Consider the following 26,825-nt stretch of genomic DNA (forward strand, 5'->3'; position numbering starts at 1 on the left):
TTTTCAAAGGAACTATAATACCCGGCTCTAATATGCTGGATTTGGTGCGTAACACAACTCAGAGCCATGCCCTAACTGGCCGGAATTTACCAAGGGGCTGGAATACATTTATGCACGCTATGGCCGAGTTAAATATGCCATCCACAGTTGTGGGCAATTCCGCTACTAGAGTCCATTTAGATAAATTAAAAATGCCCATGAATGAAACTGATGGCGTGTATAATCCTCGAGCCCTATCCACCCCCAGTCGGGCGATCCATCCTTTACACTTCTCACCATTAGGTATCACACAAGGTCCACTGATGCCTAAAAAAAGTACTGTTCCATTACTACAGTCCATGTGGCTCACTATGTAACATTGGTTCTGTCCAATTGTAATGCATTAAATTATTATATAAGAAATGTGATGTATATATTTATAATATTAAATATACAAATTGTTATATATGAATGTAACGCTTTTTGTAACACTTTATACTGTCCTGTATTATATATATTTTGATTTGATTAACTGCAGTGCAGTGTGATAAATAAAATGTAATTGAATGTACTTCTAAAATGACAGTGTAAATGTCAAATGTAATGCTTTATAAAATGTATTTGATTGTTGTTCAATAAACACTATTATATTTTTCATAAAAATGGCGTCTCTCATTTTTATTTACAATTCGAATAAAATGTTTCCTTTATTAAAATATTCACCATATAAATAATATACCCATTGAATCGATACTAATTAAAGTATAAAATGTCTATAAAAGGCAAACATTTGATTCCTTTATTAAAATATTGGCCATATACATAATATGCCCAATGAACCGATACTAATTAAAGTAAAAAAAAAGATATAAAAGGGTCCTTTATTGGTCATATAAAAGCGTATCAAACACAATCTTTTATATCAAACAATAGCGATTGATATAAAAGTGATTCAATCACGATCCTTTTATTCTACTTTTATTCTACTTTATTAAAAAGGCCTATAAAAGAGAAAATAATTGGACATATAAATATTTTATCCTATAATACCTTTTTATATACAATTTGATATCAAATTGTATAAAAGGGGCGTGTTTGATACACTTTGATAGGGGCGTGGTACCTGTCAGATTTCTTTTTGACAAGTAATACAGCCCCCTTACTACTGATGTCGAAAGTAGGGATGATGGCATGTTTGGGTTCGGCCGAACTACAGTTAAAAGTTTGTTTACGTATTTGAACTTGACCCTGAATCCAAACCCAATAGAAGTCAATGGCGACCCGAACTTCAGTGCTTTAAAACGGCTATAAAATGGTCATAGTAAGGGCCAGGGGACTGCAAAGGGAAACCAAATGGGTGTAAGATCAGGACAATCGCACAGTGCACAAGTTGTCATTTTTTGGACAGGGTTCTTGCCCTGCCCTCTCTGGATTAATTGTATGTGGCCTCCTTTTGGATCTGGGAGGGATATTTATACCCACTCTGAACCAGGATTCTCTGTCAGTTATACTTTCGTTCTGCCTGTGTGTCTGACCCCCTGGTGTGCGTGTGCATACTGCATTTGTTTGACTGCTTTCTGTGTATGACCTGGATTTTTTACTCTCTCCGCACTGTACCTTTTCTATTAAAGCTTAAAACTTTAATAAGTTTGAACCTTGTTGCTCTAAAGATCCCATAGCCTTATAGTGTGTTATCCTGGTGATTGGCAGACAATAGTAGTAGTATTTCTGGGACTCATCGCCCGTGTATTCGGTGAGTGGTGGCAGTGTGTATGAACCGGGGTGTGTGGTCTGTGTCAGGGTGTGATTTATTGTCCCATTGCAGCATAGGACTGAGGTTGAATGCTGAACTGAGTGAGAGGAGATAGAGTAACCCTTGCAGGTGCAACCCCAAGGCACGTGCTTGTCACAAACCCGATTCTCAGCACGTGACTTGGGGTTGCAAGTCACACTGCTGCTACTAATGTTTTTGCATTGACAACTCAACGTTCCTGGGGTTGAAAGTCTATTACTGCAATGCACACTGGTTGCATCACTAGAATCCTGGGGGGAACCACTCTTAAGATTGTCTACAAGCGTGTTTTGATACTCCAACATGCGCATGCTCCTTTCCAGAGGGGGAAGCATTCGGCAAAATTTACTCTTGTACTATGGATCTAACAACCTTGCAACCTAGTACTTAGCACAATAACCAGGGCCATATTTGCCACTAGGCACTTGAGGGCAGGTGCCTAGGGTGGGAGGATGGGGGGGCCTGAGCATGTAGTTGTTTTTTTTTTCTGAAGATAGGGGCGGCAGAGTGGCGGTCAGTACATGTGCTGCTGGTGCGGTGTCAACTCTCCCTACTCCCTTCTGACAAACAGTGACATGATGTCACGAAATGCGACTGGCCCTGCGTGACGTGACCCGACAATCGGTCAGTCACCAAAACAACTGGACAAACAAGGGGACACCGGGGACACAATTACAACGGTGGGCCCTGGTATAGGGAAAGGGACACCTCCTGCACTCTGCTGCGGCTGAGTCCTAGACAAACCTGACGTCCCTATACGGATTCTTTCAAATTGTCGCCGAGCAGGATACCTTGTCCCTCACTTACCCTGCACCTATCCCTCACTCGGGAATTGGTAACTGCAGACACTGGTCCCACCGCTGCACTAATAAAACACCAAGGGGAGATACAACAGACAAGGTTAAACAAAACAACAATTAGCTTTCTCTGCTGCCAATGCACCGTGCAGCAAAGTAAGCCTCCTGAACTCAGCTTTCAGCAGAACCACCACTGCTCCTGACAAGCTGAACCACCACTGCACCAGGTTGCTCCAGTGTTCACCACGGTTGGTATCCAAAAAGGACCTGTCATAACCAACAGTCAGCTGATGCACCAGGTGACCTTATATAGGAAGGTGGGAGTGGTCATTACCAGAACACGCAGACTAACTAAACATGTAGTAACAGCAGTGGCCACCGGGGGGAAAAACTAATATTAATCCCCGATGGCCAGAAGGGAAAAAAGTTTATATGTGAGCAGCCCAAACTGACAGATCCAAAAATGGATCGTGACTAGTGTTGAGCGATACCATCCGATATCATGAAACATCGGATCGGATTGGATCGGACCGATACCCAAAAAGTATCGGATATCGCCGATTCCGATACCGGAAACCAATGCAAGTCAATGGGACAGAAATACCGGAATTAAAAAAACCCTTTCTTTCCTTGTTGGTTAATTCTACATAAAGAAAAACAATTAATAATAATGTAGAACGTATTGGGGAGGTGGAGGAGACATTAAAGGCATAGAGGTTTAGCCCAATCAAATGGAATAGCAGGAATATTTTTTTTTTTAAAGACGTTCGGAGTTACAAAGATATTGACTATGTTAACCTTTTTTATATTTTGTCAGATATGTATGTTTCACTACTTTCATGCTCTTCACCTTCTTTTTTACTTCTGCCACACTTTCTCCTTCATGATCCTCAGCAGCAGCAGCAGCATCTTTTTCATCAACTTCTTCTTCACCTTATTCATCTTCTTCTTCTTCACCTTCTTCCTATTATTCTTTTTTTTTCATTCTTCATATTCTCCTTATTCAACTATTCTTCTTCTTCATATTCTACTTCTTCATTTTCTTCCTATTCTTCTTCTTCATCATATTCTTATTTGTGACAGTCATTCCTGGAGTTGTTATCTATAAAAGTTTGAAGATTACACCTTCCGTTCTGCCTGTCACAAAAGATTTACAACAGGATTTGTCCGCATTCAGTTTGGCCTGCAGTAGCAGGCATTTTCCAGGGGCACCACGAGGAGGAACGGACTCACCCCCATACACTGCTTAGTCTTCTTCTGCTTATAATTTAGAAAATATGTTTTGCTCTGATTTTTAGTCTTATGGTTAATGTTCTTCTGCTTTTTGTTCTTCTGCTTCTTGGTCTTCTGTCTCTTGTTGTTCTGTATCTTGGTGGTTGTCTTCATGTTCTTTGTCCTCTTGGTCATCTTCTTCAGGGTCATCTTTTTGATCTTCTTTGGGGTGGTCTTCCGGGTCGTCGTCTTCAGGGTCATCGTTTTCGTGGTCGTCGTCTTCTTCGGGGTGGTCTTCAGGGTCGTCGTCTTCAGGATCGCCGTCAGGGAGATCCAGAGTGATAACCAAAAACCATTTCCAAAAGCTTGAACTTGGAAATGTAGCAGAAGGTACAAGAAGCCTGAGGAACTGCCGAGAACCAGCTGACGGTACTGGAACTCGATTGGCTAGCAGAAGGAACAAGAGCCAATAGCACTACCGAGGACCAGCTGACGGTGCTGGAACCCAGAGGGGCAGCAGAAGGAACAAGAGCCAATGGCACTACCAAGGACCAGCTGACAGTGCTGGAACCTGGTTACTAAGCAGGAGGTACCTGTGCTAGAAAGCACTACCAAGGACCAGCAGACGTTGCTGGAACTCGGATACCAAGAAGGAGGCACCTAAGCCAAAGGCACTGCCGAGAACCAGCTGACGGTACTGGAACCCGGATGGGTAGCAGAAGGTACCCATGAAAAACAAAATTGCAAGGCCGTGAGCCGGCCGCAGTCACCGAAACCCACAGTCCTACAGGGGGTGCTTGTCCTATTGGCACTACGGAACCAGCCTTTGTTGCCAGATCCCGCAGCCCACATAGGAAGCCCATAAACTGCAGGCACCATAGACTCGGCTAACCTGACCGCAATACAACAGGAAAGCGTATTGGTGGCAAAGTGACATTGACACTACCCGGAAACAGCAGGCGTGCTGGAACCAGGCTGGGCAGGAGGGAGTACCCATGCCAAAGACACTGCCGATAACCAGCTGACGGTGCTGGAACCTGGATGGGTAGCAGAAGCTGCAAGAGCCAATGGAACTAGCGAGGACCAGGTAACGGTGCTGCAACCCGGAGGGGCAGCAGAAGGAACAAGAGCCAATGGCACTACCAAGGACCACCTGACGGTGCTGGAACCTGGTTACTAAGCAGGAGGTACCTGTACTAGAAAGCACTACCAAGGACCAGCAGACGCTGCTGGAACTCAGATACCGAGAAGGAGGCACCTAAGCCAAAGACACTGCCGATAACCAGCTGACGGTGCTGGAACCCGGAGGGGTAGCAGAAGCTGCAAGAGCCAATGGAACTAGCGAGGACCAGCTGACAGTGCTGGAACCCGGAGGGGCAGCAGAAGGAACAAGAGCCAATGGCACTACCAAGGACCAGCAGACGTTGCTGGAACTCGGATACCAAGAAGAAGGCACCTAAGCCAAAGGCACTGCCGAGAACCAGCTGACGGTACTGGAACCCGGATGGGTAGCAGAAGGTACCCATGAAAAACAAAGTTGCAAGGCCGCAAGCCGGCCGCAGTTACCGAAACCCACAGTCCTACAGGGGGTGCTTGTCCTATTGGCACTACGGAACCAGCCTTTGTTGCCAGATCCCGCAGCCCACATAGGAAGCCCATAAACTGCAGGCACCATAGACTCGGCTAACCCGACCGCAACACGACAGGACAACGTATTGGTGGCAAAGTGACATTGACACTATCCGGAAAAAGCAGGCGTGCTGGAACCAGGCTGGGCAGGAGGGAGTACCTGTGCCAAAGACAATGCCAGGAAACAGCTGGCGGTGCTGGAACCCAGGGAAAATACTACAAACAGAGGAGACAGAGGCCTAATTGGAGCAAGTTTAAAATCTCTAGTTGTGTGAGTGTGGACAGAGCAGGAGAAATTGCCGGACACACAGCTTGGGATCAGATGACATTTCTGAACCCCAACAACACTGGAGCATATGTTGACTGTGCAGACGGCACTTCTGAGCAGCAACTGGCGATGTTGGAGCACAGGGTCAATCAGGGTGTAGGCTGAGGCCTAATTTCATCAAGTTTAATATGTGTTGTAGACTACTACTGATTATAAACGTGCTCCAATTAGGCCTCTGACTCCACTCTGTCTCTAGTATTTACCCTGGCCTCCAACACCGCCAGTTACTGCTCAGAAGTGCCGTCAGAAGTGGGAATGTGGACAGAGCAGGAGACATTGCCGGACACACATCAGGGGATCAGCTGACGTTACTGAACCCCAGTAACACAGGAACAAGTGTTGATTGTGCAGACGGCACTTCTGGCGGTGTTGGAGGCCAGGGTAAATACTAGAGATAGAGTGGAGCCAGAGGCCTAATTGGAGCAAGTTTGAAATCAGTAGTAGTGTTACTCTGGAGGCAGCAGTAGACATTGCCGGACACACAGCAGGGGAGCAGCTGGCGTTACTGAACCCCACTAACACTGGAGCATGTGTTTTTCTCTGTGCAGACGGCATGTCTGAGCAGCAACTGGCGGTGTTGGAGCCCAGGTTCAATCAGGGTTTAGGCTGAGGCCTAATTGGAGCAAGTTTTATATCTGATGTAGTTTGAATGTGGAGGCAGCAGGAGACTTTGCCGTCCACACAGCAGGGGAGCAGCTGGCGTTACTGAACCCCACTAACACAGGAGCTAGTGTTTTTCTCTGTGCAGATGGCACTTCTGAGCAACAACTGGCGGTGTTGGAGCCCAGGGATTACAGTTCAGGTGGTAGAAACATGAACACAACAGGAGATCTGGCTACTGTTGCCAACCAATTATTTATTCTGGAAGAGGACTGGCAAATTCCGGCGAGATCCAGGCCTTGTTCATTTTCAGAAAAGTAAGCCGGTCAACGCTATCGGAGGATAGTCGTGTGCGACGGTCTGTTAGTACACCAACTGCGGCACTAAAGACGCGTTCCGATAATACACTAGCAGCAGGGCAAGCCAGCACCTGCAATGCATACTGGCTAAGCTCTGTCCATGTATCCAGCTTAGAGACCCAAAGCTTGAAGGGGGAAGAGCCATCTTGGAGTACACTGACAGGGCAAGACATGTAGTCTGTCACCATGTGATGGAAACGTTGCCTCCTGTTGACTGGAGCCATCTGTGATGGTGTAGACATTTGTGGCGGGCACACAAAACTTTGCCACATTTGGGCCATACTGGTCTTGCCTTGTGCTGAGGCGCTGCCTCTGCTCCCTCTTTGTGTAGAGCTTCCTCCACTGCCTCGAGGCACAGAGTTGCTTTGTAAAGCACTAGCAGCACTGCTCTCGGATGGAATGGAGAACATGATAGAATGCACCAGTGTGTCTTGGTACTCCCGCATTTTACGCTCCCGGTTGAATGGTGTTATGAGGATTTGTAAGTTGTCCCGGTAGCGAGGATCTAGGAGGGTGTACACCCAATAATCAGCCGTGTTGAGAATGTGGGTGATGCGGCGGTCGCTTCTCAGGCACTGCAGCATGAAACCAACCATGTGCTGCAGACTCCCAACTGCCCAAGAAACGCTGTCCCCTGCTTGAAGCGTCATCTCTGCCTGCTCTGCATCACCCCACCCTCGCTCTACATACTGACTACTAGATCATTGTGTACTTCCCTCCTCTAGAGAGATGTCTTCCTCCTCCATTGACTCCTCCTCATCCTCCTCACAAAGTGTCCCCTGCCTAGGCCTTTGTGAGGAACCATGTTGCGTAGACTGTCCAGAAGCATATGGCATTTGTGACTCCTCATCCTCCACCTCTTCAAAACCTCCTCCCTTAGTGCTTGCAGTGTTTTTTGAAGCAGGCAGATAAGGGTGACAGTCATGCTGACTAGTGTATCATCTGCACTCGCCATCCGCGTGGAATCATCGAAGGCACGCAAAACGTGGCAGATGTCCTTCATAGAGGCCCATTCAGTGGAGCTGAAGTGTGACCGGCGCACAGTGCGACTTGTTAGCGCCTGATGCAGCTGGTACTCCATTACTGCTGCCTGCTGCTCACACAACCGCTCCAACATATGTAATGTTGAAATCCACCTGGTGGGTAGGTCACATATGATGCGATGTTCCGGAAGGCGGAATCGGTGCTGCAGAGCTGCAATGCGCAATCTTGCCATGCTGGAACGCCGCGAGTGAGCGCACTCTATGCGGACCTTGTGCAGCAGTGCATCAAGATCCGGATAGTCCCTCAGAAAGCTTTACATGACCAAGTTGAGCACATGTGCCAGACATTGGATGTGAGTGTTGTTGCCCAGGCCCAGAGCTGCCACCAGATTTCGGCCATTGTCACACACTACCAAACCTGGCTGGAGATTCGCTGGCACAAACCACAAGTCGCTCTCCTGCTTGATGGCATTCCAGAGCTCCTGCACTGTGTGGCTTCGATTCCCCAAATAAATTAATTTCAGTACGGCCTGTTGACGTTTGGCCACGGCTGTGCTCATATAGGTGGTAACAGGCTCCTGCAGCGCTGATTCAGAGGAACTGGAGTATGAGGAGGAGTCAATGTGTACAGACTGGATTCCTGCAATCCTTGGAGTTGGCAGAACACGTACAGCGCCACTCTCAAGATCTGTACCCGGCTCCACAACATTGACCCAATGGGCAGTGAGGGAAAGGTATCGTTCCTGTCCATGGTTACTGGTCCACGCATCGGTGGTCAGGTGGACCTTGCTACTGATGGCGTTTAGTAGCGCATGTTTAATTTTTCCCTCCACATGCTTTTGCAGGGCAGGGATGGCTTGCCTGCTGAAATAAAACCGGCTGGGCACAGTGTATAGTGGGACTGTCAATGCCATGAAGTTACGGAAGGTGTCAGTCTCCACCAGTCTGAATGAGAGCATTTCAAGGGCCAGTAGTTTTGCAATGCCAGCATTCAGAGCCTTTGCTCAGGGATGGTTTGCCGAGTATGGCCGCCTTTACTCCCATGCCTGTGCTACCGATGGCTGTAGAGTGGCATGGGAGTGTCAGGATGACAGGGAACGTGGTGCTGTGGGTGGAAGAGCCTACAACACGAGCTGAAGAGGTGGTAGGTGGTGCTGTAGGTTGGCCTATATCTTCAGTGTGTCTTTGTAACTCCACCACGTGCTTGGTCCGCACATGTTTCCACATATTTGTGGTATTTAGGTTGCTGACACTTTTCCCTCTTTTAACTTTCTGATTACACAGCTTGCATTTGACAAAGCAAATGTCATCTGCAACTGTGTCAAAAAAGGACCAGGCACTGCAAGTCCTGGGAGCACCCGTTTTGTGTTTTGGTAGAGGAATGCTCCTAACGGGTGCCAAAGTGGAGGCTAGAGGCAACCAAGTCTGCCCCCTCCCTCTCCCTCCTGTTTTGGCCGTTTGGGGAATCTCTTCCTCAGAGCTGCTCCCACCACCTTCCTGTTCATCACGCCATGATGGGTCAAGGACCTCATCATCTACACTCCCCTCTTCAAACACCTGCTTCTCCTGGGTAGTCTCGCCAGCACAGTACGCACCAGAAAGTGGCACCTGAGTCTCATCGTCTGATGCGTACTGAGGTGTGCTGACCATAGGCACTGGCCCACCCGCCTCTTCAGATTCAGAGGGGCAAAGCAGTTGCGCATCACTGCATACTCCCTCTTCTTCACATTCTAGAAGGCTGCTTGGCTGGCCCCCTGTTTCCAAGCCAAGCGATTCAGAGAACAGAAGTAGACATGGCTCATGTCCAGGGCTGTCTGACTGCTTGGGCAATTTGGCAGTTGGTGAAGAGACAGATGGTTGCTCTTCAATGCTCTGCCCCTGAGAGGATGTGGAAGTAATTGAAGTCGATGCGTTAGCTGCCATCCATCCGACAACGGCTTCAATTTGTTCGGCCCGCAGCAGTGGGGTACGGCGAGGTCCTACAAAGCTGCGCATAAAGGACTGTTGCCTGGTAAAACTGGGGGATGCTGAGTCACTGGTGCCCGCAGCAGGCACAGAATCCCCACGACCTCTCCCTGCTGAAACTCCACGCCCACGACAACATGCCTTACTCCCTGCCTTCTTCATCTTGGTAGACTGATAAAGATAGGCAGAAAAGTACAAAGGGGGGGCTTAGTGTGCTTATTCCTGAATAGCTGCTAACAGGTATAAGAAACACTAATTTTATAAAGTGTGTGGACTACACTTTAATATGAGCTAATGTGGCCTACACAACTGTCAAGTGGAGTGTTTGGTGAACTTTATTTACGTGTTTTTTTCAAAAAAACAAAAAGGATGTGACCAAAGATGTGAAAGCGATAGTATCACAAACTTTTTGGAGCTATTACAATGCAGAAAGGTAACCTACAATGCAATAGATGAGGCTCCAAAAAATAGGCTAATACTAATCTGGCTGCGGCTGCAGGGCACAAGCCAGCAAAAAGGCTCCTCTATCTACTCCTAAATAGTGTTTGCAACCAACCAATGTAGATGGATATGGATGGAAGCACACTAATAGGAGAAAAAAATCAGGAAAAATGAGCTGCAATAAAACAAAAAAAGGACTATGTATGAGGCAGTGACGCACGCTGAGCGGACTACAACCAGAGGTGACTGCAGAACACACTACAACATGAGCTGCACTCACACACAGAGACCTCACAGACAGCCATGAACAGTGCAGAGAACTGGGCACTAGCACTGAAAGGCTGCAGAAAGGCTCCGCTGTCTACTCCTATAGTGTTTGCAACCAATGTAGATGGATATGGATGGATGCACCCTAATAGGAGAATTAATGAAAAATGAGCAGCAATAAAACAAAAATATGTATGAGGCAGTGACGCACGTGTGGCGCACCTGAGGCTCAGTCGCCACAGAGGTACTGCACCTTCTCCTAACATGTGGTACCCCACCATCCTGGTAAGTTGGGAACTCCTTTCCAAGCTCCAACACTCGCACCCCACACAACAGGGTAGTTCTGCACAACCACATAGCAGCTCAGTGCTTAGAGAGTAGCAGAGCACCTTTGGTGGTTCCCTGCATGGAACACTGGATGTGCTGGGAGGTGGGTGGAGTTCAGATCCATATAAAAGATTGGGAAGGTTTAGAATTACAGATCAGATCAGTCTGAGAGGTCAGTCTGACAGGAAGTCAGTCGGGAAGGAAGCCACTCGGAGAGGAGTGGGGATACCTGGAAGAAGGGATGGAGGAAGGAGTGCTGCAGCTGCCTCAGTGACCTGAGCCAGCTGGCACGGGAAAGAGAACAGAAGGAGAAAGACGTAGAACTGCAACCTAAGCTTCCATAAGAGAGAGAGACAAGTACAGAACGAACGAGTAGAGAGAACAGAGAGGAGACGTGGGTTGGAAGAGGAACCCTGCCTATAGGTTCTCAGCGCAATGCCGGGGCCCGGTCCCCGAGGTTGTATGGACACTTATGGTTCTGCAGCAGACACCGATGGGAGTAGTTGGCTGTAAATGCACTACTCCCATCTAAGACTTGAGGCACAACAGCAACACAGATAGAGAGCCGGGAGTGAGGTGTCCCCGAAGCAGGCTACAGCTGTCTGCCATGCAAGTAGAGTTCTAGGAACATCTGTCAGGAGGCATTCCAGGGTCACTAAGTACTGGAGTGCTTCACACCACAAGGCGCATTGGCGGAGTCGTTCAGAAAGGTACATGTTGGCGGAGTGTTGGAGAGGAGAGTCCTGACTTGCCCGGGCAGTTGATTGAGTCTCTGCCCCGGAGGACACGGCACGGAGGCAGGCACCAGTGTGTACTATGGACTGTGAGTAAAGCTCTGAAACTGCAAGCCCTTGTGTCCTCCATTCATTTGTGCACTAACACCTTCAGCACCGATACATCTGGGTACCAGCATCCATACCATTCTGCGCCTCTCCTCATCCATTGCACCTACACTGCCCTGGAACTACAGCTCCACCTGTGGGGAGCTACATCATCTTTGCTGCACCACACCATCAGTCCCAGCAGATCTGCATGCAGCGTCGGCTTCACACCTCCCTTGCCGAACACCACAGGTGGCGTCATGAACTATTACATTAACCACAAACTACCATTGAATTGGGTGCCCAGGGCCACGGACCGGGTCAACGCTGCTGTGACACGCATCCCCCTGACACCGGCCCGGTACCAAGTACCCCACAGCCCTGGGAGGGCGACCCAATTTTGGCGTCACGAACAGGATGACGAGACCCAATACCATCGGGTTCTGTGCGCCTGAGATTTATTGGACTTTGCACTTTTGAGGATGTTCAGAAGACCTGATTTGATGGACTGTGAAATGGACATTGGAAATGGCCGCTGGCGCAGAGATGAAGAGATGGGAGGTCCTAGGAAAAGACCGCTAAGAGTCTTGGGCCTCCCCTGCATGAATTACTATGTGACAGCTACATGGCCCACCCCCCGAGGGGTTCATATACTGGCTTGGTATGGAGGCGCTGGAAGAAGACGCTGCCCCCGGAAGGAGGGGCAGGAGAAGCCAGTGGCGGGAAAGGGGCCGAGGCAGGAAGAGCAACGCCAGAACGCCATTTTGGAGAGAGAGGGAAGGAGGCCTCGAGAGCGCCCGGAGGTGGAAGCAGATCTCCCTGGCGCCATGGCTGAAGGCTTCAACCCGATCTCTGAGATGTACCGCCAGCGGCTGGAGGATGAGATTATCCAGCTGACGCGCGGCCTGCGACTGAGGCAGGAAGCGCTATGGACACTAAACTGGCAGTGCACTCGGGAGGGGCCTACACCTGCAGTACCCGCTACACCGGTAATCGCCGCTGCTGCAATGGATTCTATCCCAGCAGACTCTGTGGAGCCTGCCGCCGCCATCACCTCACCGGAGAAGTCACCGGAGACCCCGGGAGCAGAGGCCGTGCTCTTGCCTGGGCCAGACGCAGCAGCGCAGGTCCCACCGGAGGCCCCCGCAGATCCGGAGCCACCATTAGCTCCACCGCCGTCCCCGGTGTCCCAACGGGCTGCGCCCAACGCCACCGCGCCTGCACCGGAGCAGAGGCCGCACCGCCGGGAAGTACCAGGTATATACACCGGCCCTCCTATTGTGTTACCCTCTGAATTCACGTTGTCAGAGGCGGGACTGCTGCAACTCGAGATGGGGCAGTTGGAAGAGTCAGCTGGGGGCCCTAGCCAGACGGAGATGGGGATGTGGAGGCGAGCTTTACTAAGAAGGGTACGGCTGGAACAGGCATGCACAATCCGACATCTCTATGGCTTGGAGGAATCTAGGTCACTTTGGAATAGTGGCATTGACATCCCCTTGCCGGAAAGCCCCCGCCTAGCCGCCTATCAGCGCCGACAAGCTGCGGAGTCTCTCGGTACTAGGCCTCATACTAGAATAGTGGAACCACCTATTGCTGAAGAACAGTTGATGGGCATTGAGATGCATTATGGGTTCCCTTTGCCACAGCTGCAAGGTCCTTTAGCAAGAAACCAGAATCAAGATGAAGACATGACCTCTGGTAGCAGTTCCAGTTCAGCTTCCAGAACCCCAGGAGGGGATAACTAGAAAATTTTATACAAATCTCATTACCCAGGAGGGTTTAGTTGCACCAGTTGTGCCCCATTTTCGGTTATCATGTTTTGTTGTTTCTGGTAGCACTTTTGTTGCCTAGTTTTTGATTGGCAGCGTTCCTTCATTTGAACTACAGTGATCATGAACTTGGAGTGTATCACAAACTCTTTTGTAAATAGTTTGCACCTCTTTAGGTGCTCTCTCTTGGTTTTACATAAAAGATACTTTGCGAAGATGATGTTTTACATAAGAGACACTTTGCGAACATGATGTTTTGCATAGACACTTTTCGAAGATGATGTTTACCTCAAAAGACACTGCAAGAAATCCCGGCTGGGAGCGGTGTCCAGCACTTACAAGAATCTTTGAACTGTTTTATAGTAAAGTATTTGATAATGTGTTTTATTAAGAGTATTAGTAACTGAGAAATGGCTTTTATATAAGAATTAGGAATGTCTGATATAGCCGAAGCAGGAAACAGCTGTCTGCCGTGCAAGTAGAGTTCTAGGAACATCTGTCAGGAGGCATTCCAGGGTCACTAAGTACTGGAGTGCTTCACACCACAAGGCACATTGGCGGAGTCGTTCAGAAAGGTACATGTTGGCGGAGTGTTGGAGAGGGGAGTCCTGACTTGTCCGGGAGGTTGATTGAGTCTCTGCCCCAGAGGACACGGCACGGAGGCAGGCACCAGTGTGTACCATGGACTGTAAAGTAAAGGTAAGTAAAGGTTTGAAACTGCAAGTCCTGGTGTCCTCCATTCATTTGTGCACTAACACCTTCAGCACCGATACATCTGGGTACCAGCATCCATACCATTCTGCGTCTCTCCTCATCCATTGAACGTACACTGCCCTGGGACTACAGCTCCACCTGTGGGGAGCTACACCATCTTTGCTGCACCACACCATCAGTCCCAGCAGATCTGCATGCAGCGTCGGCTTCACACCTCCCTTGCCGAACACCACAGGTGGTGTCACGAACTATTACATTAACCACAAACCACCATTGATTTGGGTGCCCAGGGCCACGGACCGGGTCACCGCTGCTGTGACACATCCCCCCTGACACCGGCCCGGTACCGAGTACCCCACAGCCCTGGGAGGGCGACCCACACACTGAACGGCCTACAACCAGAGGTGGCTGCAGGACACACTACAGCATGAGCTGCACTCACACAGACCTTGCAGACACTGTGAACAGCGCTGCAAGGCAAAAGAAAGCTACAGTGATTGATAATGTAGCCTGGGTAAAGCACAATATTATATGGCAAATCGCTACCTCTAACTGTCCCTCACAGTCTTCAACAGCAGCCTGTCCCTAACTGAATTCACAGCAGAGTGACCAGAAATGGCGGCTGCAGCGGTTTTTATAGTGCATCATGACATCATTTCAGCAGCCAATCACAGCCATGCCATTAGATAACATGCCTACATGCCTAACAGGATATGCCCACACTTCTGAGGATCCCCATTGGCTGAATCAAATCAAACTGGCTCATAGCATTATGGGAACTTCCGATTCCGGTATTCGATATGCAAAAAGTATCGGAACTCAGTATCAGAATGCTCAACACTAATCGTGACACATGATTTGTGCATGCATCCTTGCCCAGTCACGGCCTACCTTCATGCCCGGCCGGAAGGTGACTGTGTTACCTAAGTTACCCTGCTACGACTACCAGTCCACTTACCGGGAGTGTGTGGGGCTGAAGTGAATCGGCGGCGCCTGGCTGTCTCTCAACCTGGCTGGGACACTGTCGCATATGTCTGGCCTGGGACTCACAGCGGCAGAGCAGTACACGTCGTCAGTAAGTAAACATGATCTCCCTCCCGCACGCTGCCTGCTGCACGGCTCTGTCAGTGACTCACCACTTCCCTCAGACTCCTCAGCCTCGTTTCTGCCTGAAGGCTGGAGCTGGAGCACACACAGCAGCAGCAGCACTGGCAATGTTTGCTCCCAGACAGTCCCAGATAGAGTGAATGGTAGCGGCAGCAGCAGCACTGGCAATGTTTGCTCCCAGACGGTCCTAGATAGAGAGAATGGTAGCGGCAGCAGCAGCACTGGCAATGTTTGCTCCCAGACAGTCCCAGATAGAGTGAATGGTAGCAGCAGCAGCAGCAGCACTGGCAATATTTGCTCCCAGACGGTCCTACATAGAGTGAATGGTAGCGGCAGCAGCAGCACTGGCAATGTTTGCTCCCAGACGGTCCCAGATAGAGTGAATGGTAGCGGCAGCAGCAGCACTGGCAATGTTTGCTCCCAGACGGCCCCAGATAGAGTGAATGGTAGCGGCAGCAGCAGCACTGGCAATGTTTGCTCTCAGACGGCCCCAGATAGAGTGAATGGTAGCGGCAGCAGCAGCACTGGCAATGTTTGCTCCCAGACGGTCCCAGATAGAGTGAATGGTAGCGGCAGCAGCAGCACTGGCAATGTTTTCTCCCAGACGGCCCCAGATAGAGTGAATGGTAGCGGCAGCAGCAGTACTGGCAATGTTTGCTCCCAGACGGCCCCAGATAGAGTGAATGGTAGCGGCAGCAGCAGCACTGGCAATGTTTGCTCCCAGACGACCCCAGATAGAGTGAATGGTAGCGGCAGCAGCAGCACTGGCAATATTTGCTCCCAGACGGTCCTACATAGAGTGAATGGTAGCGGCAGCAGCAGCACTGGCAATGTTTGCTCCCAGACGGTCCCAGATAGAGTGAATGGTAGCGGCAGCAGCAGCACTGGCAATGTTTGCTCCCAGACGGCCCCAGATAGAGTGAATGGTAGCGGCAGCAGCAGCACTGGCAATGTTTGCTCTCAGACGGTCCCAGATAGAGTGAATGGTAGCAGCAGTACTGGCAATGTTTGCTCCCAGACGGCCCCAGATAGAGTGAATGGTAGCGGCAGCAGCAGCACTGGCAATGTTTGCTCCCAGACGACCCCAGATAGAGTGAATGGTAGCGGCAGCAGCAGCACTGGCAATGTTTGCTCCCAGACGACCCCAGATAGAGTGAATGGTAGCGGCAGCAGCAGTACTGGCAATGTTTGCTCTCAGACGGTCCCAGATAGAGTGAATGGTAGCAGCAGTACTGGCAATGTTTGCTCCCAGACGGTCCCAGATAGAGTGAATGGCAGCAGCAGCACTGGCAATGTTTGCTCCCAGACGGTCCCAGATAGAGTGAATGGTAGCGGCAGCAGCAGCACTGGCAATGTTTGCTCCCAGACGGTCCCAGATAGAGTGAATGGTAGCAGCAGTACTGGCAATGTTTGCTCCCAGACGGTCCTAGATAGAGTGAATGGTAGCGGCAGCAGCAGCACTGGCAATGTTTGCTCCCAGACGGTCCCAGATAGAGTGAATGGTAGCAGCAGTACTGGCAATGTTTGCTCCCAGACGGTCCCAGATAGAGTGAATGGTAGCGGCAGCAGCAGCACTGGCAATGTTTGCTCCCAGACGGTCCCAGATAGAGTGAATGGTAGCAGCAGTACTGGCAATGTTTGTTCCCAGACGGTCCCAGATAGAGTGAATGGTAGCGGCAGCAGCAGCACTGGCAATGTTTGCTCCCAGACGGCCCCAGATAGAGTGAATGGTAGCGGCAGCAGCAGCACTGGCAATGTTTGCTCCCAGACAGTCCCAGATAGAGTGAATGGTAGCGGCAGTAGCAGCACTGGCAATGTTTGCTCCCAGACAGTCCCAGATAGAGTGAATGGTAGCGGCAGTAGCAGCACTGGCAATGTTTGCTCCCAGACAGTCCCAGATAGAGTGAATGGTAGCGGCAGCAGCAGCACTGGCAATGTTTGCTCCCAGACGGTCCTACATAGAGTGAATGGTAGCGGCAGCAGCAGCACTGGCAATGTTTGCTCCCAGACGGTCCCAGATAGAGTGAATGGTAGCGGCAGCAGCAGCACTGGCAATGTTTGCTCCCAGACGGCCCCAGATAGAGTGAATGGTAGCGGCAGCAGCAGCACTGGCAATGTTTGCTCTCAGACGGTCCCAGATAGAGTGAATGGTAGCAGCAGTACTGGCAATGTTTGCTCTCAGACGGTCCCAGATAGAGTGAATGGTAGCGGCAGCAGCAGTACTGGCAATGTTTGCTCCCAGACGGTCCCAGATAGAGTGAATGGCAGCAGCAGCACTGGCAATGTTTGCTCCCAGACGGTCCTAGATAGAGTGAATGGTAGCGGCAGCAGCAGCACTGGCAATGTTTTCTCCCAGACGGTCCCAGATAGAGTGAATGGTAGCAGCAGCAGCAGCACTGGCAATGTTTGCTCCCAGACGGTCCCAGATAGAGTGAATGGTAGCGGCAGCAGCAGCACTGGCAATGTTTGCTCCCAGACGGCCCCAGATAGAGTGAATGGTAGCGGCAGCAGCAGCACTGGCAATGTTTGCTCCCAGACAGTCCCAGATAGAGTGAATGGTAGCGGCAGTAGCAGCACTGGCAATGTTTGCTCTCAGACGGTCCTAGATAGAGTGAATGGTAGCAGCAGCAGCACTGGCAATGTTTGCTCTCAGACGGTCCTACATAGAGTGAATGGTAGCGGCAGCAGCAGCACTGGCAATGTTTGCTCCCAGACGGTCCCAGATAGAGTGAATGGTAGCAGCAGCAGCAGCACTGGCAATGTTTGCTCCCAGACGGTCCCAGATAGAGTGAATGGTAGCGGCAGCAGCAGCACTGGCAATGTTTGCTCCAAGACGGTCCCAGATAGTGAATGGTAGCAGCAGCACTGGCAATGTTTGCTCCCAGACGGTCCCAGATAGAGTGAATGGTAGCGGCAGCAGCACTGGCAATGTTTGCTCCCAGACGGTCCCAGATAGAGTGAATGGTAGCAGCAGCAGCAGCACTGGCAATGTTTGCTCCCAGACGGTCCCAGATAGAGTGAATGGTAGCGGCAGCAGCAGCACTGGCAATGTTTGCTCCAAGACGGTCCCAGATAGTGAATGGTAGCAGCAGCACTGGCAATGTTTGCTCCCAGACGGTCCCAGATAGAGTGAATGGTAGCGGCAGCAGCAGCACTGGCAATGTTTGCTCCCAGACGGTCCTAGATAGAGTGAATGGTAGCGGCAGTAGCAGCACTGGCAATGTTTGCTCTCAGACGGTCCTAGATAGAGTGAATGGTAGCGGCAGCAGCACTGGCAATGTTTGCTCCCAGACGGTCCCAGATAGAGTGAATGGTAGCGGCAGCAGCAGCACTGGCAATGTTTGCTCCCAGACGGTCCCAGATAGAGTGAATGGTAGCGGCAGCAGCAGCACTGGCAATGTTTGCTCCCAGTCCCAGATAGAGTGAGTGGGGTGGGGTTGTGGTAATATATCTCTGCCTCAGTCAGAATGTTGGAATTTTTGTCTGGACTGAGCCTTTTTTTACAAGATGAACAGATGAGGTAAGTTGGGTCATCCTTTTCTATCTCAAAAAAGGCCCAGGCTAAGAAACCCCTGCTGCCCCTGCGAACTGCAGACCTCCTCATCTTCCTCCTCCTCCACCTCCTCTGCTGAGCTACATAGCTGTGTGCCTCTGGGTTCACACCAAGTGTAGTACAACCTCATCGTAATCCTCTCTGTTCTCCCACTCCTCCTCTATCTTGACACCACAGTACAGTCGGCGTACGCCTCAGGTATCTAAGTCTTATCAACATCACCTCCACCCCGGGGGTTAACATCTGGTGACGAGGGTCTGGATTCTTCTCGGACCCTACTTTGTCCACCCCCGGATCTAGCTGAAGAAATATTTGGGGCATCGGTGCAGATGCTTTCCTCCTCTTGAGTCTGTGAAACTTTGGAGCAGACTCTGATGGAATGGAATGTGCGAACAGCTCTGCAGACTCCTCCATCTGTAGTTCCCCACTGCCAGTTGGGCGGTTGTAGAGTGATGACGCAGGGGTAAACAAGGGCAATTGGGTGCCAACTCTGATGACTGTACTGTGTATGATGTTGAGGTGGAGGAAGAGGAGAAGAGGCCACTTGGTGGGTAGGAGAGAGAGGTGTGGAGCTGCAGACGCTATCCAGGCAATGATTGACTACGTAGAGTCCAATTCAAAAACTGGGTGGGTGCGCTATCCGCAGGTGAGCGCAGCAGAAATTGGAAAGGAGGAAGTGAAAGCACTCCAACCCACGAATAGAAGAAAAAAACTTTATTTTGGCATGTCAAACCAAGTTAAAAACATAGGATTAACCCCTTTCTGACTGCTGACAGGATAGTACGTCAGCAGTCAGACTCCCCTGCTTTGAGGTGGGCTCCATCGGTGGGTCTTCTCTCCTACAGTACCACTTGGTGACTTGCATTGCTTAAGATTATTGTATCATGTAACCCCTTTTTCCATGCAATGTGCCATGGAATAAAAGTCATTATAACCATAGATAATAATACTACGATGCGGCTGCCAAAGAAAGGGACCCAAGTAGCCCATCCAGTAACCGATATTGTCAAAATGCTGCACACTTATATTATTTGTACTCTGGGTTATTTGATGCCCCCTTTCCTGGTGTCTGCCCCTAATTTGAGCTGTTTTGGCAGCTTTTTCACCTTCCTGAAGATGTTGTTATCAGGAGAAACCGCCAGGAAGGCACTTACCAGCAGTTTCAGCAGCCCTGACATTAAGAGCCCGCAGCCTCTGACGGCCTGTGACAGCTGTACTCACGGTGTCCGGGAGCTGGGCAAGATGACAGCGATACAGCAGGGCTAGAGTGAGCAGAAAGCCGGGTGGTGAGTGTACTGATAGGACCTGCAGTCACCTGACCACAGGGGGCGGGGCTTAGCATCCTGCTGCTGGAGATGAGTGCAAGATGCTACCGGGACCCTGGAGCAGAGGAGAGGGGAAAGGGGGCCACTGGACACCAGGGAAAGGATGGGGCACCAGAGGGAGTCAAAATCCAAGAGAAGCCATGGTCAATAAACGAGAGAGGCAACGCGGTACACAAGGAGCAGGCTAATCAGGAATAGTCAGGGACGTAGCAGGAGTCAGAAACCAGAGAAGCAGATACACAGTACAGAATCAAAAGGCAAACTCACAACGGGGGACAGAAATGGGTCAGAACCATACTAGCAAGCTAGAACACAGGCACAAGGCAGAGGCACACAGGGGTCAAGACACTCAGCCGAGGGCAAAAGTATAACTGATGGGGATTGGAGCTTCCCAGGGCTATAAGAAGCTCTCCCTGAACCAAAGAGAGGCCACAATAATTAACCCCAGGTAAGCAGGTCAGAGCCTGCACTGGCATGAAGACCTTAACCCCTGGTGTGCAGTTCAAAGCCTGCACTGGGATCATGACAGTTGTCATGCGATTGATTTTGCCTCCCATTGAATTCAATGGGGTTCGGGTATGTTAGGCGAATTGTTCGGCAAACATCCGTTCTTCATCAGTCAATCGTTTCATTGTCTGGATGATAGGGGGCAGCAGAGAGCTGGGTGCTCCAAAGATCACAGCAGGTGCTACTTGTGACCTTCCTGGCCTGTGATATCAGGGATTTGTGGGATTAAGAAAGTCCTGACAAATATTGGATCCCTGACATACAACATTGTTTAATATCTCAATTGATCAATGGTTCACAGCTGTGGAGAATTTATAATCATGACTCACCCCACTCATATTTTGTGCCCATTTCGGTTTCCCACTTTCATAATTATGCATGTCAGGAAATAAAACCACATAATAAAAAAATAGAGGGGAAGCTGGTCATGCCGCACATGTGCAGTCGTGCTCTGAATTACATAACATCATCTTGAATAAGGAGGAAGTAGAGTATATGTAAGCGCCATAACATAATGATGACATCACATTGTGCATCTGTCGGTGCATGCGCCAATAATACATAAACATTCAAGCGCCATCTTAAATATTTTTCACACAAACTTTTTATCCTTCGCACATACTCAGTGTCACCGACCTGTTGTATTGGACATTTCACCCTTCGCGCATCGGACGCAATCGTAGCAGCATGGAGGTTCCCCTTCTCGCTTTGCCTTTCTGTGTCCAGGTTTACAAGCTTCGTTGCATATTGACGGAGGCACCTAGGAATGGAAAATATCTTACCAGAAAAATCATCCAGGTTAACCCTAAAACCACCTAATCCCAGAAACTCAGCAGAGCATGATACAAGAATGATCTCCAACTCAGCATAGCGACTCAAAGGAAGTAAAACTTTCACTGGCAATGAAGAGAAGGTCTGGCCAGATTTTATAGTGAGAAGAAATGACCAGATCAGGGACAGCTATGAGATGGAGTTGCAAGTTTCTAATCAGAATAGAAAGAGTCATTAACATCTTCAACATCAAAGGAAACAAAATCCATTTAAAATGAAACAAAAATGCACCAACTAAATGGAATATCTGTCATTCACAATACATAGTCACAAATCACAGTCCAATGAGTACAGATCAAATCAACATAAATCTACATAAAAGACTACATAAAGTATATAAGGTGTGAATACTTTATCATTTTCATCTTTTTCTGGTCCCGATCTGAGTACTGACGTGTAATAGAGATTGTATTAATGAACATATGAAGCTTTTATTATAATCACACCTGTTGGAAATATGGAGCCCAGACATCCGACTTTTCAAGGCTTTTGAATGAGTACCCTAACATAGATGATTCGTCGTAACTGCCGACCTTCACCATAGTTTTTTTTACTATAGATATGAAGAAATATTTTAGGAAATCCAATCGTGTTGGGACTTGTTTGTTGGGTTTGAAGTAGATTGTGTCCCCAGAAGAAGTGGTAAAAAGTATTCTCCGTAGGAAGGAGTTCAGCTGGTGAAGATATGGAAAGAGAAGAAAGTTCAAAAAAGTCATCACAGATGAATACAATATATAATAATACTTGACCTCCCACAAATTATAGTTTGTGCCATACCGACCTGGCTTATGATTGTTTGTGTGGGCCCCTGGTCATTGATGAACTGTAGTCTGTCCTAATCTTGGAGATTGATATAGACCTTCCTAGTCTAGAGGGACTTCACATCCGCCCCAGGTTTTCCATGTGCCTGACCTATGTTTATGTTAGGAATCTGTCATTTTTAATCACAACAGTGAGATTGTAAAAGAAATAAGGAGAATTCATGGAATGATGGAAATCCCAAGAAGGAAACATTACTCATATTGAAATGACAACAGATTGAAACAACATTATCAAACTTCTGTATCTCTTCAGTCTGGAGTCTGAGCCTCAGGGAGAAATCCCGGCACTTGCAGCCTCGGCTGTGATCACTGAGGTTATTAACGGTCATCTGAAGAAGGTTCTGCCACTGAATGCAGTTGGGCAAATCATCAAGGTCTGCTGATGGTAGCTCCTGTATGATTACCGACCAAAGTCCCAAATGTTCTCAATGGAAAACAAGACCAGAGATGCTGCAATCATGGGAGCACATATAGACCACCCTGATGGCTCATAGCAGTACCAGTAAAAAGTGTCCAGGATTTGTTGTTTTAAAAAAAAGTTCCTTTGGAGAAATGAGGCATCACACAGCATCTACACAAACCATCAGAAACCATTTTCACAACATTGGGCTACAAACCACATATCCAGCTAAAGGTGCTCTATTGACCTCACGCCTCCATTCTCCTAGGCCATCACAGTGCAGGGCAGGATGGCAATGAAGGCAGGTATGGCCTCTTTCACACATCCGGTTTTCAGCATCAGGCGCGATGCGGCGAAAAGTGTAAAAACCGGATCCGGCGCCGGTTGCCACCGGATCCGGTTTTTCCCCCATTCAGTTTCATTATTGCCGCATCGCGCTGGATACCTATGCGGCGTATCCGGTTTTTGCCTGATCCGGCAAAAACAGCCTATCCGGCGTCTGGAAAAAACGTTCCATGTAACGTTTTTTTGCAGAGCTGGACCGGCTTTTTCCACAGCGCATGCCCGGACTCTGTGAATGTTAACCCCACAAGTGCCCGGCGAGAGAGAGAGAGATCTCTCTCTGTCACCCGGACACTTGTGAGAGATCTCTCTCGCCGGGCACTTGTGGGGTTAACACTCACAGTGTCTGGGTGAGAGAGAGAGATCTCTCTGTGGGGTTAACCCCACAAGTGCCCGGCAAGAGAGAGAGATTCTCTTGCCTGGACACTAAGTGTTAACCCCCCATGTCTCTCTCTCCACCCCCCTCCCCTCCCCTCCCCTGTATTGTTCAACATCTTTATCAACGATTTAGATGAAGGAATTGAGGGTAAACTGATTAAATTTGCTGATGACACAAAGCTAGGAGGGATAGCTAATACTAGAGAAGAGAGAGAGAGGATTCAAAAAGATTTAAATAAACTGGAGAAGTGGGCAGCAACTAACAGAATGGTTTTTAACAGGGAGAAATGCAAAGTACTACATCTGGGCAATAAAAATGAAAAAAGCATATACAGAATGGGAGGAATAGGGCTAAGTGACAGCACATGTGAAAAAGACTTGGGTATACTAATAGATCACAGACTGAATATGAGTCAACAGTGTGATGCAGCAGCAAAAAAGGCAAATGCAATTCTAGGATGTATTAACAGAAGCATACAGTCTAGATCACGTGAAGTCATTATTTCCCTCTACTCCTCTTTGGTCAGACCTCATCTGGAATATTGTGTCCAGTTTTGGGCACCACATTTTAAAAAAGACATCAACAAACTGGAGCAAGTTCAGAAAAGAGCGACCAGAATTGTGACCGGTCTGCAAACCCTGTCTTATGAGGAAAGGTTGCAGGATTTGGGAATGTTTAGTTTGCAAAAGAGAAGACTGAGAGGAGACTTAATAGCTGTCTACAAATATCTACTGGACACCACAAACAATGAATTTTTACCAGAAGTCCGGTTTACTTTTCGGGTAATAAAGATTGTTGAAAGGCTGCAGCCAATCAATATACTTTGAGGCTGTGGCACTACGGTGCCATCACAGTTATGCCAAGTATTGATTGGCTTGACAGCTGGCCCAGATTGTATAAATGCCGGTTCATGACTGCTTAGTGGTACAGGATGCAGCTGGCATAAGAGACAGTATAAGGCTTTATGTGTGCGCAGCTTTTCTATGTGTACTCTGCATGCATGTCTGTGGGAGTAGTGTGCCTAACCAATTTTTCTACTCTGTGCCACTGTCTGAGAGAGTAATGTGCATAAAACTAATTTTGATACTCTGCAGCACCCATGTCTGTGAGAGTATTGTGAATAAAAACTAACTTTTCTACTCTGCACCTGTGTCTATGGGAGTAATGTGCCTAAAAAACTAATTTTTCTACTCTACATTCACTTCTGTGGGAGTAATGTATGTAAAAACAATTTTTTCTACACTGCATTCAAATCTTTAGGAGTAATGTGCCGAAAAATAAATTTTGCTACTCTGCACGTGTGTCTATGGGAGTAATGAGCGTAAAAAGACATTTTTCTACTCTGAACCTGTGATTGTGGATGTAATGTGCCTAAAAACTAATTTTGCCGCTCTGAACATGTGTCTGTCATTAGTGTGAGTAAAAAAAAATGTTTCTAATCTGCACCTAAGTCTGTGGGATTAATGTGTGTAAAACAACTTTTTTTTACTCTGTAACAATGTCTGCGGGAGTACAGTGCCAAAAACCCCATGTGTGTACTCTGCATGCATCTCTATGGGAGTACACTGAAGAAAGGCCTCTGTGGGGGTACTCTGCAAAAAAGCCTCTGTGGGGTTACTATGCAAAGCTGCCTTGTTAGGGTACTCTGAAAACAGCCTGTGGGGGTGTATTCTGTAAAACACCCTTGCTGGTTTTGGGGTAGTTTTATTTTAATTTGGGGAGGCCCTAAAACATTGGAAATGGCAAATAGAAGGAACAAACTGTAGTTGAGTATAAAAATGGCTGGGTGCGGCTGATCTACTTCTCTAGTCAGCCAAGGTGAGAACATCATCAGTAGTGCATCTACCAGCATGCGCTTCTATTCCTGCACTTTCCGATCCTGGTCGAGTGATTGAAGGATGGCACGTTGTGTTTGTAGCAGGAATTCAGAAGGGTGGCCACAATGTAATCAGCACTGGTAACAATATGGGCAACTCGGCAGAAACAGCAGCATGTATTGGTTGACATGTTCCAGGCTGCCCAGAGAAAACGACAAACTGTTCTCGGTGTGAGGGGTATCGTCTGAGACCTCTGTATCCTGTATATCCCTCAAGTCACGTTCCAGTGATGCTCGTGAGCTGCTTATAGTGCCACCCTACTGTGAACATGGTGCCTACTCTTCATCTTCAAAAATGTCCCCTGGCTTGACAATTCTATACCTTTCCGCAGTTGGTACTGGAACCTTTGTGTGAATGCCTGATAATGGTGTGACTGGTGCCTGTTCCTCCTCCTCTTTCTCCTGTGCCACCACCTCATCCATCATCACCTGAATCATTTTTTCTATTAGGCATAGAAGTGGGATAGTAACACTCATGATGGTGTCATCAGAGCTGGTGATGTTGGTGGAGCACTCGAACCAGCGCAACGTGGCACACACATCCCGCATTGAGACACAATCATTCGTCGTCAAGTAGTGTTCTCCCACACAGCAATTCACTCTTGCGTGCTGCAGCTTAATCTCCACTATTAACTGCAGCTGATCACACAGGCTCTCACGTATATGCAAAGTGGAGTTGCACTTGTGGGTACGTCGCATATGAGGCATAAAGGCTGAAGTGACGCTATAGTGCAGACAAGCAAGCAGCAGAGTGAGAATGCCAGAAGAGCTCAGAGATGGACCACACTTTCAGTAGCAACACTGACATACAGTATCTGTGTATTCTTTAAAGAAGCTCTCCAACACCAAATTTAGCACATATGCCAGGCAAGAGATGTACGTCAAACCACCTAGTCCCAAAGCTGCTACAAGATTTTGCCTGTTATAGCTAGAGAACATTTCAAGGTTCGGTTCAGTTCAGCAAAAGTCCCAATGTTCGCAGAACATGCCCGAACCCCACTGACTTCAATGGGAAACAAAACCAAACACATAGACAACACATTCAGCGTTGCCAAAAATCTGCCAAAACAGCTCAAATTAGCAGCAGACACCAGGAAAAGTGGCGTCAATTGACCGAGAGTACAAATAGTATATGTCACACTGCAGCTATGCAGGGAGCTGCAAGCTCCACTAGATGGCAAAAGAGTGGAGGGAGGACAGCAAGTCTGCAGTTAGGCTACCACCAGGTAGCAGCAGAATAGTCAAGCTGGGTAAAAACCTATACAGTCACTGAGTACAAATGGAAACACCAAGCTCAGAGTCAGCGGAGCGCCATAGGGTTAAAACCAGACAAAAACAGAAGTACCAGTAGCCAGTGATGAAGTCAGGTCAGAGTCAAAGCCAAGTCAAATACCAGGGAGTCCAAACACGAAGGGAAAAACACTGAGTCGGGACAAGGAGAGGGGATGAACAGGCACGGGCAAAGTAAGCAAAACTCAGCAGGACAAATCAGGGTATCACCACAGTCAACTACTCACGCCGTAGACAGAAAGTATAACTGACACTGCCTGCAGGGTGCAGCTGGGAGAAATAGCTGAACTGAAACCAGAACGAGGCAAAGCAAGGTTGACCAGACCGGGAAAGGGATAGACAGGACTCAAAACCCGGTCTGGATCAAGACAGTACCCTCCTCTTAAGGGGGGCCACTGGACCCCCAGGTTT

The sequence above is a fragment of the Dendrobates tinctorius genome, unplaced genomic scaffold, assembly GCF_039654945.1.
Source record: "Dendrobates tinctorius isolate UK_male_01 unplaced genomic scaffold, ASM3965494v1 ptg000251l, whole genome shotgun sequence".
Classification (NCBI taxonomy): Eukaryota; Metazoa; Chordata; class Amphibia; order Anura; family Dendrobatidae; genus Dendrobates; species Dendrobates tinctorius.